This window comes from Cryptotermes secundus, unplaced genomic scaffold (assembly GCF_002891405.2).
Source record: "Cryptotermes secundus unplaced genomic scaffold, Csec_1.0 scaffold514, whole genome shotgun sequence".
NCBI classification, from domain to species: domain Eukaryota; kingdom Metazoa; phylum Arthropoda; class Insecta; order Blattodea; family Kalotermitidae; genus Cryptotermes; species Cryptotermes secundus.
In genome coordinates, this window is record NW_019739218.1 from 603,698 (window position 1) to 617,000 (window position 13,303).

Consider the following 13,303-nt stretch of genomic DNA (forward strand, 5'->3'; position numbering starts at 1 on the left):
CCCTCCTCTCCACGGTAACGTAGCGCTCCCCGCCACTCCCCTCCGCGGTGACGTCACGCGGTGACGTAACGCGCAACGCTAACGTAACCGTAATCAACGTCCTACTGTGACGTGGCACTCATTACGCCACAGGCAAGCACTGCAGCTATATAAGTGGATGCACAGTGCGTATCGTTCAGTTCGAGTTCGAGTTCTAGTGTGGCTACCGCAGAGTTGAAACATAGCAGCCTGCGAGTGTGCGACAACTAAGAAGTCAGCGAGCGGAAGACTTATTGTGTGCTTTCCAGACATAGTGATTGCTGTAGTACAGCTATACTCAGAGTGTGTATTTCAGGGAGACTTGTATAGCTCCCGCGTTATTAGTACGTGGAGACAAGTGAAGACGGTGTTAAGAGATTTTGTTGTAGGGTTTGTAAACTGTAGAAACCCGAGATATTGTGATAATTAAGTGTAGCCGATAGTTGTAGATTGTTAAATAAACCAATTAACCGTCTCTACGGCCTATTCAGTAACGAAACACGTTACAATATTCCCGCTGCAACGGACACGAACGCAACAACAGAAGATCGATATTTTCTATGTGGCCCGTGCCGAGCTGTTATAAGCAACGGACAAGATGATCTCTGTTTAGTTATGCGCGGGATGCTGTGAAGATATAAACTGATCGCATGAAGCTGAAGATTTTCTACTGTTAGAAGCCGTTACCAGGGAACGGCAGGTGACGACACAGCAAGCTGCAAAAGACTTTGTATGTACTGTTGTGATTTTGAATTGTGGAGATTACCGGTGGCGTTGCAATTGCGTCTGCTTCCGAGTTGTGTGCATAAGTGGTCAATAAATCTGTTCACCAAACCAAACCAGTGTATAGTCACCCCAACACGTGACAAGATATTACTTAGAAGAAATTCGGTCTTTAAAATGTTAACGGAGGTTTTCTATTCAACGCCCACTTTTTTTCACGGTTCATTCGACGCGTAGATTCGAGCGAATGCAATGTCGAAAGATGGGGTCATCAGTGAATAATGAATTGTGAATTAATTTTAAAGGATACAGATTGAAACGGCCCTAATTTCTTCTGAACTGCTGGCCTGGTATTTTCCTGGAGGCACTGAGAAAGACTACGCAAAATATAAGGATAATCGGTCTGAGGGCGGCGATGTGAATTAGTTTCTTTCAGAACACGAAGCATGAGAGACAGGAGCCGGACTGTCCCATTCAGTTCGGGCTCAGTGGTTGAGCGTGCGTTGAAGGAGACATTCTGCACCCATGATCTTCAGAAATTTCCCCCATTTTATTATGCTATTGGATTTACTGCTTATCTAACTGAATGCTGGAAGTTAAGTGGAACTTATAAGCTACATATGGCTTTGTTGCTCTCAGTGTTACTACCGTGCCATCTCTCGGAACAATGATGAACTCGTTGCATGTATGGGGCGGTAAAATGAAGGTTTACCCAGAAAAGGGCGGGGGCCTCTGTGTGCTTGTTTACTGCGTTGAGTGCTCCAAAAGTGAACTGTGTAACTCAGCTGTCAGTGCTTCCAGGACGCACGAGAACAGAACCCATGCATTGCAATCTGGAGTACCTGGTGAATACTATGTAGAGATTCTGAACACATGACTAAGGAAACCACAGTCCCGCCTGGATATGATGGTACCTGTACGCGCCTGACTGTGATGTAGGAGGCACGGAAGCAGATGGAAGAATGTAGCGCTCTTGTTATCTTTATTTTAGCATCAGACGGTGAAATGTGCCATCACAACATACGGATTAATTAAGCAGAATATAACCCTAAAAGAATAAAAGCTTAGAAAACAAATAAGTGGAGAATTTAATAATACAAGTAATACTGATGGAAATAAATCACTGCACCAATTTCTTCGTCTGTCTGAAGCTGAAATTCAGGGTCTCCTTCATCCAGCTGAAGAATCTTGGATATTTTCTTGCTTGGTTTCAGTCTCTCCAGCTACCCCTCAGCACAGCCTGAAAGTCCTCTTGCTCTTAAATCCCACGTGTGTTATAAACTGTGTACTCAACTGAACAGAATTATTTATTTTTCATAATTCGACCCGGACTAACTGTCACAAGATTACCTAGAATTTATTGTACTTATTTAGTTGACGTAAAAACGTTTGTGGGTAATTTGGGAAACAACACACTCAGGACACCCTCACTATGGGTCCAGCATTCTGCATGACACCGCTGCTGAGCTGTGCAGCCTAACTAATTTTATAGAGCTGAGCCCTTCTTGAGAAGCGGCCACTTGTGCAGCTACTCAAGAACTTCTCAGCTTTTTATGGAACCCGAAGGTTCATTACCGTGTTCACAAGAGACCTATACTGGTTCCTATCCTGAGTCAGATAAATCCAGTCCATACTACCCCATGTTATCATTCTAATGTCAATTTTAACATCGTCCATCCACCTACGTCTTTGTCTTCCTAGTGACCCCTTTCCTTCTGACTTGCTCACAATATCTTATATGCATTCTTCTTCTAGCATTCGTGCTACATGCTCCTACCATATCACCCTCCATGACTTCATAATTTTAATTGTACTTGGCGAAGAGTGCAAGTTGCCGATCACAGTGACCGCTTTCTAAGTCATGAACTGTCTTCGCTCGCTCGAACACTGGGATCGTGGGTTTAAATTCTACTCAAAGCATGGCTATCTGTGTGCATTTCTTCTGTGTTTATGTTAATCTGTGTGTTGGCAGCGGCCTTGCGACGGGCTGATCCCCCGTCCAAGGATTCCTACCGAATCTATATAGATTAAGAAACTGAAAAAGCGGGGATGGTCCGTAAGGCCTGTACTCATAGAAAAAAAAAGAGTAAAAGTTTCGAGCTCTGCGTTACGCAGTTTTCTGTAACCTTACGTAACTTCATCTCTCTTTAGTCCAAATATTCTCCTCAGGACCCTGTTCTCAAACACTCTCAATCTATGTTTCTCCCTTAATGTAAGAGACCAAGTTTCACATCCATACAGAACCATAGGCAAAATTATAGCTTTGTATATTCTAATTTTTATGTTTCTAAGCCTGAAGTTTCAAATCGCCAGCACCGTTGTGACCTTCCAACATTGGTGAAGTCCACCGACAAATTTGACCGTGAAATGCCACAAAAATATAACTTCTCCGTCTTGACAGATCTGAAGTTATCACAGCGGTGATTCTAGCAACTACTGTCTTTTGGGTTGTAATTCCATTATGCTTCGAAAATTGACCGATGTTGCGGAAGAAAATGTCGTCTCACGTCAAGGTCTGAAAGTGAGCTAAGCTATAAGCCAGCAAAAGCAGGCGGCATTTCCATCTGCTTATTTACTCCGAAGAGGGAGGTGATATATACTTCCGAAACGTCGGACTGCTTTCGAACTGCACAGCATTACAACCCAGAAGACCTTACTATTTACAACTGCATCCTTCGTGGATTAATTATTGACGTTTTAAGTATCGAACATGTTCATAGTTGAATGATAGATGAATGATAAATTGGAAGAAACGGTCGTAGCCTGTTGCAAGCATTGCCAGGGCATATGCCCCGTAGGGACCGAGGAAAATTACGGGAGTTCTCTTAGGATATTTGGCATCCTGATTGATGTTGAAACGGGCACAAGTCTTAAGGTTCAGCCACACAGAGCGCTACGTACGCTATGTTCGCTATACGAACAGAAAAATATCTCCCTTTATTGCCAATGTGACTGGCCACACAGACTTCCGTATGCTACGTACGCAATTTCTCCTATGTTAGCTGCGTCGCAGAGTGTACACAGCGTACGTATCGTACGTAGCGAACATAGCGTAGCTCTCTGTGTGGCCGAACCTTTAGAGCGTTACTCGGTAGGATGCCTTACCGAAAGAGTCATAGGCCCTTGTTTGTTGAACTTGTTCTACCAGCGGCAGCACCTGTCTCTGTGAAATGGCGGAAATACCCGATTAGAAGGGCGCATCCCGGAAACATTGCTTGAAGGGCTGGCTGTAGTGTTATGGTAATTATACTGACAAATGCATCTGCGCTGCTAACTCTGTCCAGTACAACAACAGATAACTTCTTCAAGCAGGATTGTTAAATCCACGCACATCTCGTAAGTTCAATGACTTGACCTTTCAGCATAACCAGTATCAAACTGCATTTCAATTCGGCATTTGTGTAGCGACTGATGAATTAATATTAAACTGAGATGCTAATGCGAGGGGTGGAATTTCTTTCCATTGCCAATTGAAAGTCGTAACGAATAAATACGAACCCATTTGATCTGTTCCTAGATGCAGTTACATTACATTTGGATGGTATGCGCTATTTCGAGTGGAGTCCGATAAAAGTAAGTAAGTTCGTGTTTTCTTTCCATTCGTATCCTTGTCATCTTTAGGACAGTCCACGAAGATGAAGTATATTTTGATGTCTAGTGACCAGAATATTGGATAGGATCGTCACGTAGAGGTAGCTAATAAGATCTTTTGAAATGTGGCAAAATTAATATGTATTGTGGCGTTGCGCCTAAAAGTCGGATTATATGACATTCATTGCTACGCAACCGCTACAATAAGAACGCATACTTCAGTGGCAACGAATACATAGATAGATCGCTATCTAGGAAATTTCCTAAGCAACAGAACCAGAATTGTTGAGTTCCCGCAACGACGGATACTCTAACCAACGCTGTGTCAAAGACAGAGAGAACCCTTGGACAAGGAGTTCTCTCGGCAGCACGCGAAGACGGTAGATTGCGACAGTCAGTGGAGCGATCAGAGTCGATGGGCTAGGCAGGTCGCATCGCGAGTGATTGTAGTGATTGGAATTGCAATCGTGGTCGAGTTGTCCAATAAAACAATCCCGTCTAAAGCCGCAACCCATTAATTGTTTGTCACGGAACTCAGGACACGTGACAGTACATTTGGGGATGATGCTAACAAATCGAAATTTGCGTGTATGAAGAAATTAAGAGGAGTTTAAATTCGGACAATGCTTGCTGTGTTTCCTTTCACAATCTTTCGCCTGCCCTCCTAATACCTAAGAACGCACAAAAAACATAAAACTATAATTTTGCCTCTGCTTTTGCATAATACTTTAAGCTGACACAGTGCCACTAAGTAACATCTGTACTGGGTCTGTTACCAAAACATATGTCCCAATCTGTATCAGCTGTGGCTTCTCAGTTATCAACATACCGTTTAATTGAGACTAGAAACATTTGTTAAAATACAGAACAGGACTGCGCTGGCAAGAACCAGCAGCATGTATAAAAGACACACCGATCCTCTCGTCAGAGAGGGCACCGCACAGAAACAAGGCCGTAACTGTCAAACATTAGTAAATATCTGGTCATGAGCCCCAGATAAGGCTGGGAACCAAGACTTACTGACTGACTTACCGTCAGTCGCAATGTGACTTTGACTAGTTTTGCATTTGTGTGAAACTTTGACTGAGAGTCATTCGCTCATCCACATCCGTCTTTAATGCAACTTGAAACTGTTCAAAAACTTTCTGAAATCTAAAATGACATTGAAATCATGTCAGTGGCTACATATTTCGGCCATACTTGGCCAACTTCAGGCAGCTGTTCACTGTTTGAAACTGTCGCACTGCACGAGATCATAAGTCAATATATTCCCATGCTCTTGCATATCTTTTTTCACACTGAAATATTGTCACGTGTTTATGGCTGCATGACTAATAACAACGGTTTTGGATCGGATGATTGGATATACTGATAATTTTTTGCAGTCACTCGTAATCACAATAACTTACAATAACTCATAAGAAATGACTGCCTAAGATTCGCTCCATTCTGACTCGACTGCAACTGGCTCCATTCTGGTCTGAACGGCTTCTTCTTGCGTATCAGTATCTAAGGGAATGTTGATCACTCGTATCCACGGAAACATGCTCCGTACCATGTTGGTTTCCGAGAATCCAACTCCACTAAAAGGCGTTTGTCAACTCGTTTCCTAGCTCTACATATCACAATATTGTGACGAGTTACCTTACGTCCATCATCGCGACAACTGCTACAATAGGAACGGACACTTCCACGACAGCGAATACGTGGTAATTGTGGAGTTCCCGCAGCGACAAATCGTAGCAACGAATTGTCGTTGAGTAACAACCGATGAGACGAGACACGTCACCGGTGTAATCTATAAGGAACGTTCCCGAAGCAACGGAATGCCGAACACCTGTCGCGGTGATGGACGTAAGATAACTCGTCACATTGCTCCCTTCTAAAGGTTGTTCGTCCCCGAACAGCCTAATGGTACTTCCTTGGTTTCGTTTCCTAAAGTGTTCATCTTCCGCGTGTTACCTCCGCCTTTCCTTCGGTGTTTTGCCTTCCTTCCATCCGCCCCTCTTCTTCCAGAGTGCTCGCCCCGAGCACTTCCAAGGTCCAGGATTTGTTGGTCTTATTGTCTCATACTCATTCCTCAGTTTCATTCTTGCTAGGGAGGCCGGTGTTTCTACTACCGGTTCCTCCCATGCGGGCCGTTTCCTTCCGTTTTGGAGGGGGTCGACCCCTCCACAGTTTCCAGAATTTACTTCTCTGCAATGGGACAGGAGATATGGAAATTTTTTTTGCGATTTCCAATCCCTTTACCCTCCTGAGGGTCTTGTTCAGTTCCCACTTGCTTCCAAGCCGTAGCTGGTCCTCGAAGTCTCGATTCCTTGGTGCCTTCCTGGTTCATCTGTTGTCTCCCTCCATGCGTCCATCCTTTCCGGGTTCCTCGTACCACATTGTCCCCGGCATGAACTTTCCCGGTGGCATTATCCGTCCCCGTGCCACTCCTGCACGTTGGGTCGTCCTAGTTCTAGAAGCGGCCAGTTCTCTCTGTGGGTGACACTTTTCCTGGGTAATGTACGACTTTACGATGTTTCTCTTGCGTCGTGCCACTGTTGCACGACGGGACATCTTCCCGTCTATTGGTGTTTACCGTGCCACTTTCGCACGGTGTGTTGTCCTTTTGTGGGCCACGGCCAGTTCCTTCTGGGGTTTACAATCTTCCCGTGTTAAATTTTTCGATTTCTTGCGGCGGCGCTCCGCGGCCCGTTTTCAGTCCCTACGCTTTTTCTTCTTCGGTTCTCCGACCGACATTACTTCGGCGTCTACTTTGGGGACCTCTTCTTTCTGTGCCGCCTTAGGTTTCCTGTCCAGTGAGGTCGACTTTCTCTCTTCTTGACGTGCCTGCATCCCTTGGCAGGCCAACGTCTCATTGTGGTTGGCATTCATCCATTTGTCTCTCATGGCGGCCACCTCTTCTTGCCACGCTCTCATATTGGCCTGTCTGTCAGCCTCCAGTTTGGCCAGTAGTTCCTTGTGGCCGATCTCCGCCTTTTCTTGCATGACCCGCAAAGTGGCGTCCGTGTTAATTTGGTTGCTTCTCGCTTCTTCATGTCTGGCGTGGGCCTTTGCCTGCATGGCTAGCAGGAATTCCATTATTTGTTGAGAATCCATTTTTGTGCGTTATTTTTGTATTTTAGTTCGATCCTTTAAATTCGATCCGATTAATCCGAACTGATCCCACTTCTGACATCAGTTGTCACGTGAAGTTATCTGTCGCGTGACATACCCAACACGTGACAATATGTTTATTTGAGAATGAAACTCTCTCTCCGTTCCGCATTATTTTCCTTTTACAGTGTCCATGTTTGTGCCCCCGTCGTATGTGTGTTCTCAGTAGTTGGGCGTGAGTGATACATCAATGCAACTCCGTGGCCTGTAGTCCGCAAGCGAACTATACCGAGCGAGCGACCGCCGCTTGTCGGCGAAGTTACTGCCAACATTTTGTGGATAGAGGGTGTCACATGGTCAGCGCAACGGTTCTCTAGACCTGAGCCGCTATTTCCTTGAAATAGCACCTCAGTTATCGTCACGAGGCTGAATAGACCCCGTTCCAGACCCACTACTTCTCAGAAAATCTGGTAGCTCTGGGAATCGAACCCGGGACCTCTTGATCTGTAGCCACGAACTCCGACCACTAGATCACAGAGGCGGTCCACATCAATGCAACATGATGCTCAAATATAATATTACACGGGGGTGCTGGAGAAAGGGTTTCTCAGGGGAATATTTGCGCCTAAGTGGGATGAAATCATAGGGAACTGGAAAAAACTGCGCAGTGAGGAGCTCAGTAAATTATATTGCTCTCCAAGAATAAGAACGTTACCTCACCAACGAATACACACACAGCAATATCAGAATTGCTGGACGGGTCGTTTTCTATGCGGTTCGTGTCATATCAAAGATAAGTAGCGAACTAGTTATTCTCAAAATTTCTTGTTTATGCACTTATAAACTGCTTCTTATGTCTCCTTTCATTGCTTTTCCATGGCACGTTACTGTATTTATCTCCTATTTCTTACATTCGTGCTACGTTTGCCTGCCCAACGTGAAACCCTGGCATAAGCATCCTTACTGTGATCCTTAATTTTGTGTTTTAATTGAACACTGATTGAATGGCCGCTGCCTTCGGAAAGAATGCCTTTAAACTGCAATCTTTGCGCTTCTGTTCGAACAGCCTGTGGCGTGAAGGTACAGGGACAAAACGGTTGCTAATTCTTGTAACCGGAAGTGGTTAAGAGCTTCACCCGCCGTGTAGAAGATAATCATGATGTTGCAGCTCCTAATGATGTTAGTTTAAATGTATCGACAATGTCTTCACGCCTTGAACTTTATGTTTACTCGTATGTATTATTTGAAAGGCCGAGCACAGTGGCCGCGCGATTAAGGCATGAACCGTCTTCCCCGTCTTCGAATCCCACTCGAGGCATGGATGTCTGTATGTGTTTATTCTGTTTTTGTGTTGTTCTGTGTGTGTAGCGAACTTGCGATTGGCTGATCACTCGTCCAAGGAGTCCGAACCTCTGTGTAAAAAGGGTTACGGAAGTGAAGAAGAGACCACGACCCAACATAAGGCTATAGAACCACTAATGGATAAATGAGTGAAGTCTCATTAGCTCTGATTACTCCATAGGGCTTAAAATGGCAGGACGTTTGTGAATAATGAATCTGAAGGATTTGAAAAGACACGATTATTGCTTAATTTATAGTAATTTCCCACGATTTGCTTAGAAAACGGAGGAATAACTTGGAAAATCTCTGTGGATATAATCGGTACTCCACCGACATTCGAAGCGGGCATAATCCAGACAAGAATCTGGAGAGTTGCAGGTTGAGGAAATTTGACCTCCTTCAGGGCTTATACAGTACTATCTGAGTTTCACGAAGAGAAATGTACGATTTCTATGTCCGTAGACACTCAGAACGCCCTTTAGACGCACATTGTCACGTTTAGGTGTTTTGTTCGTGATTTATAAGACGGGTTTTGGATTGGATGATTGGATTTATGACGCCTCATACACAGTACTCGGAACTACAGGCAATTACAAAGCTGTCGCTGATCTACACATATTTGCAATTCACCGTTAAACACGCGCTAGGATTCTAAGTCTTCACTAGTCGTATCCTGGCAACGGATTTACTGACTTCACATCACACTTGAAGTCTTCTTTTCACAGCCTAATTCCCTTCTTGCATTATTTTGTAACTGTCAACTCAACTCAGTTCGAGGCTCATATCCTGGCAGGCTAGCTACCCGAAACTCGCCTCTTCACTCTCTATTGTTCAATTGAATTATTCTTTATAACCATTTTCCACGGATCCATGGAAAACGCCGTCTTTTATTGTCCCATATTGTTTTAAGCTTGTTTACGGCACAATTGCATAGCAACAGTCGTTGAGTGGACCATGTAAAAAACAGCCCCTCTATTGTGGAGGCGTGTTTACCGAGTCATTGACTAGCAATGGATATACACGGCACTATATAATATAGAATGACATGTTAACTGCAAAGGAAGAAGTTATGGAGGGTGTGAAAGAAAGCTGAATTATCACTGTATTTGCAAGTAAAACCTCGACTGGGACATCAGATAACTAAGTCTAGATTTGAACCCCCCGCTTCCCCCAGGAAATCCCCTATAAGAACCACTCCCCCGTAACGTACGTTATAAGCTAGGGTTTACATGAATACATGGCTCCATAGTAGGCTTTTGTGAACGCGGTTTTGACTATGTCGGCTGCATGGAACAAAATGAATTTTTTCGATTCAGTTTACCAACCGAGTGACTAACAACATTCTTGCTCCGTATTTAGGATGTTCCTGTCCAGTCCAGAATCCTATAGTGTCAAAAGTTTCGTTTGTTTTTAATTAGTACCTACAGGCAGCGGGGGAACGCGGTATTGTAGTTTGTTGAGGCACCCTGCTAAAAGCCGGAAGATCGCGGGTTCGATTCCCATTGAGTTCACTGGATTTTTCAATTACCCTAACCCTTCCAGCCGCACTATGACCCTGGTGTCGACTCAGCCTATAACAGAAATGAGTACCAGGAATCTTCCTGGGGGTAAAGGTGCGACCGGCGCGTAAGGCTGATAACCTCTCTGCCATCTGTGAGCCGATTGTCTAGAGAAAATGTGGGAGCCTCGACGTCTCACAACCCCATGGGGCTTCACGGCCTGTTACATGGAGATCTTTACCTTTGCCTTGACCTCCAGATACTTGGATGATGATACTTTTCAGCTGACTGTTCAGCAACAAGCTTAATATGTCACATTCTATAGAGCATCTCAGCTAGCTGGGTTGTTGTGTTGTAGGTCGGTCTCATTTGCTGGTACTCGACAGCACGGGTGTCATAAAATCCTATGACCATGATTTTTCTTCTGTCCTAGACGTGTGCGTGTTTTAAAACTGTGGCTTTGACGAGAGGAGGGATCAGCCTTTCTGTGTATTGCTCGGGCTGCCTGACTGAAGGACCGCCAATTTGCTGTTAGCTGTCGCCAGTACAGCGATTCCTGGTTCTGACTACCAAGGGACTCATGACCATAATTTACTGACGGCTCTGCAAGCCTCCGCGGTTGTGTTGACGGGATTGTAATGATCTATCGAGCATGAGTCACTGGCATCAGCTTTTAGTAAATAAACGTATAAATGAACGCAAATAACAAGTCGAGCGGCTACCAGCTTCGCAAGATTTATCATGCCGTTAAGACCACTATACATGCAGCCTGCTTGAATATCAGAGAGCAAACCGCTTTGCCACTAGAATGCATTTATTTCTTTTGTACGATTGTAGGAAATGAGCAGCGATTATTTCCCTAATCAACATTTAATGTTTTCGTCTTTCTAATAGAGACATAGGGAATTTTTATGAAGTAATATGTTTCAAGTGTTATTTAGGTGAACTCGTCTTGAAAAGATTCGTATGAATTATATTGTGACATGTAGACGCATTGCTAAGTAACAGCTCTATAAACAGGTGAGAGTGGCCGCGCCATAGCTCAAGCGGTTAGTCGCTGGCTTCCCACCCCGGCGGCCCCGGTTCGATCCCGGGTATGGCCAAGTGTGATTTTTAGCGGACAAAGTGGCGCTGGGGCTCGGTTTCCCCTGCAAATCTTCATTCCACCAAATTCTCCATCATCATAATCACCGGGAGGGCAGATATAATAGGCCAATCAGTGGCCGCCGTGCCGAGTGGACCCAGCTGGACTCCACCCCCCACTAAGCGTATTAAAATAAACAGGTGAGAGTACAACAGCCGTTGCTACGGGACATCTCTGTGGACACGCTTCCCCGGGAACGAGAGAACACGCAATGATGGAGATGTTTCCTGTGCGGCTCGTACCGAGGTTATAAAACTAGGACACGTAGCACGAATGGGGCGAAGAGGAATGAATATAGGACATTGGTGGGAAATCCAGAAGGAAGGACAATACTAGGTAGACCGAGACGTAGGTGGGTTGATAATATTAAAATGATTCTTAGATGGGTTGGTATGGACTCGATTGACCTGGCTCAGGATAGGGACCAGTGGGAGGGGCTTTTGTTAATGCGGTAATGAACCTTCAGGTTCAATAAATTTGGGAAATTGTTGGCAGCTGCATGACTGGCGGTTTCTCAGGAGGGACTCAGCTCCATGAAATTAGTTAGTTAAGCCCACTACCAAGTAACGGCTATTTAAACAGACGACAGTGCAACAGCCGTTGCTAGGGAACAGCTCTGTGATCACGTTTTCCTGACGAGAGAACACGAAATAAAAGAAGACGCGTTTTCTCTGCGATCCGTATCTGAGCTACATAACGAGGACTAGTATTTCAGCTGAGTCGGTTGAGAATCGCAGTTGTGAGAAGTGAGACGCTGGTAGCTGAGGTAGTTTGGGATCTCATAGGAATTGAACATCTACCGTTGGAAATCGCTATCAAGAAACGGTTAGTGAAGCCTGAGAAGGCTTGATGTGTGGTATAGTTAACAGTGATCTTTGGAGTGTGTAACTCAGTGAGACTGCGTAGTCACTTGTAGTCACGAGTTGTGTAAAAGTCCGCATTCAGTCACGTAACATTGTTCTTGATGACGACGAAAGCTTCGATAGAGACCTTAAGCTGCTGAACAGAGTCAGTGAGATTTACCGCGCATCTCTTGTGAGTCGTCCGGATTAAGTAGCCACCCCGCTGGTCCGACTCTGTTACGTTGACTTTGAGATAAACAATCCAGTGCCTCGTTGTTCACAGTTTACGTAAAGACGCTCTCAGTAACGCATGGTCGAGAAGCGATTCGGGCCTGATCTTAAGGTGTTATCGATGCATATCCGTGGAGTGACTGAAGGAAACCTCGAGAAATCTCAGTTAGGATAGTTGGTGTTCAGCCCATGATTCGAAACGGGCACTTCCTGTATATGAATGTAAAATGTTACCATTTGAGCCAGCGTGCTGGACAGTTTTGCACTGTTACCACGGTAAAGCACTGTGACATAACGCCTGAAAGCCGGAATAGCGAAGCCAGAGTAGACGTTCATTACCAAGCAACTACTCGGTAAAGAGGTTCCAGCGGCAACGAATAAACAAGCAACAATCGAGGTATTGTTGAACTATAACGAAGGAAACGGTGTTTTCTTTTGGATCCGCCCCGACACTGTATAACTGGGATCTGAGACCAGCTGAGGAGAAATGAATTGAGATAGTTTCTTGAGACGGCAGCCGAATGATATACAAAAAATAGTAAGAAATTAATTTGGCTGTGAAAAAAGACTTCATATATGCTGAAATTACAGAGACTGGTATAATTACTGTGTTGCAACCCGTTGCAAGGATACGACTAGTGAAAACTGAGAACCCTAGTGTGTGCGTAAAGGTGAACTATAGAATGTGTACATCAACGATAGCGCTGTATCACTTATAGTTGTGGGTAAGGTGTATAAATGCAACACATCCAATCATCCAATAGAAACCGCGTCTAATAGTCACTAATATACATGATAGTACATTATTATGC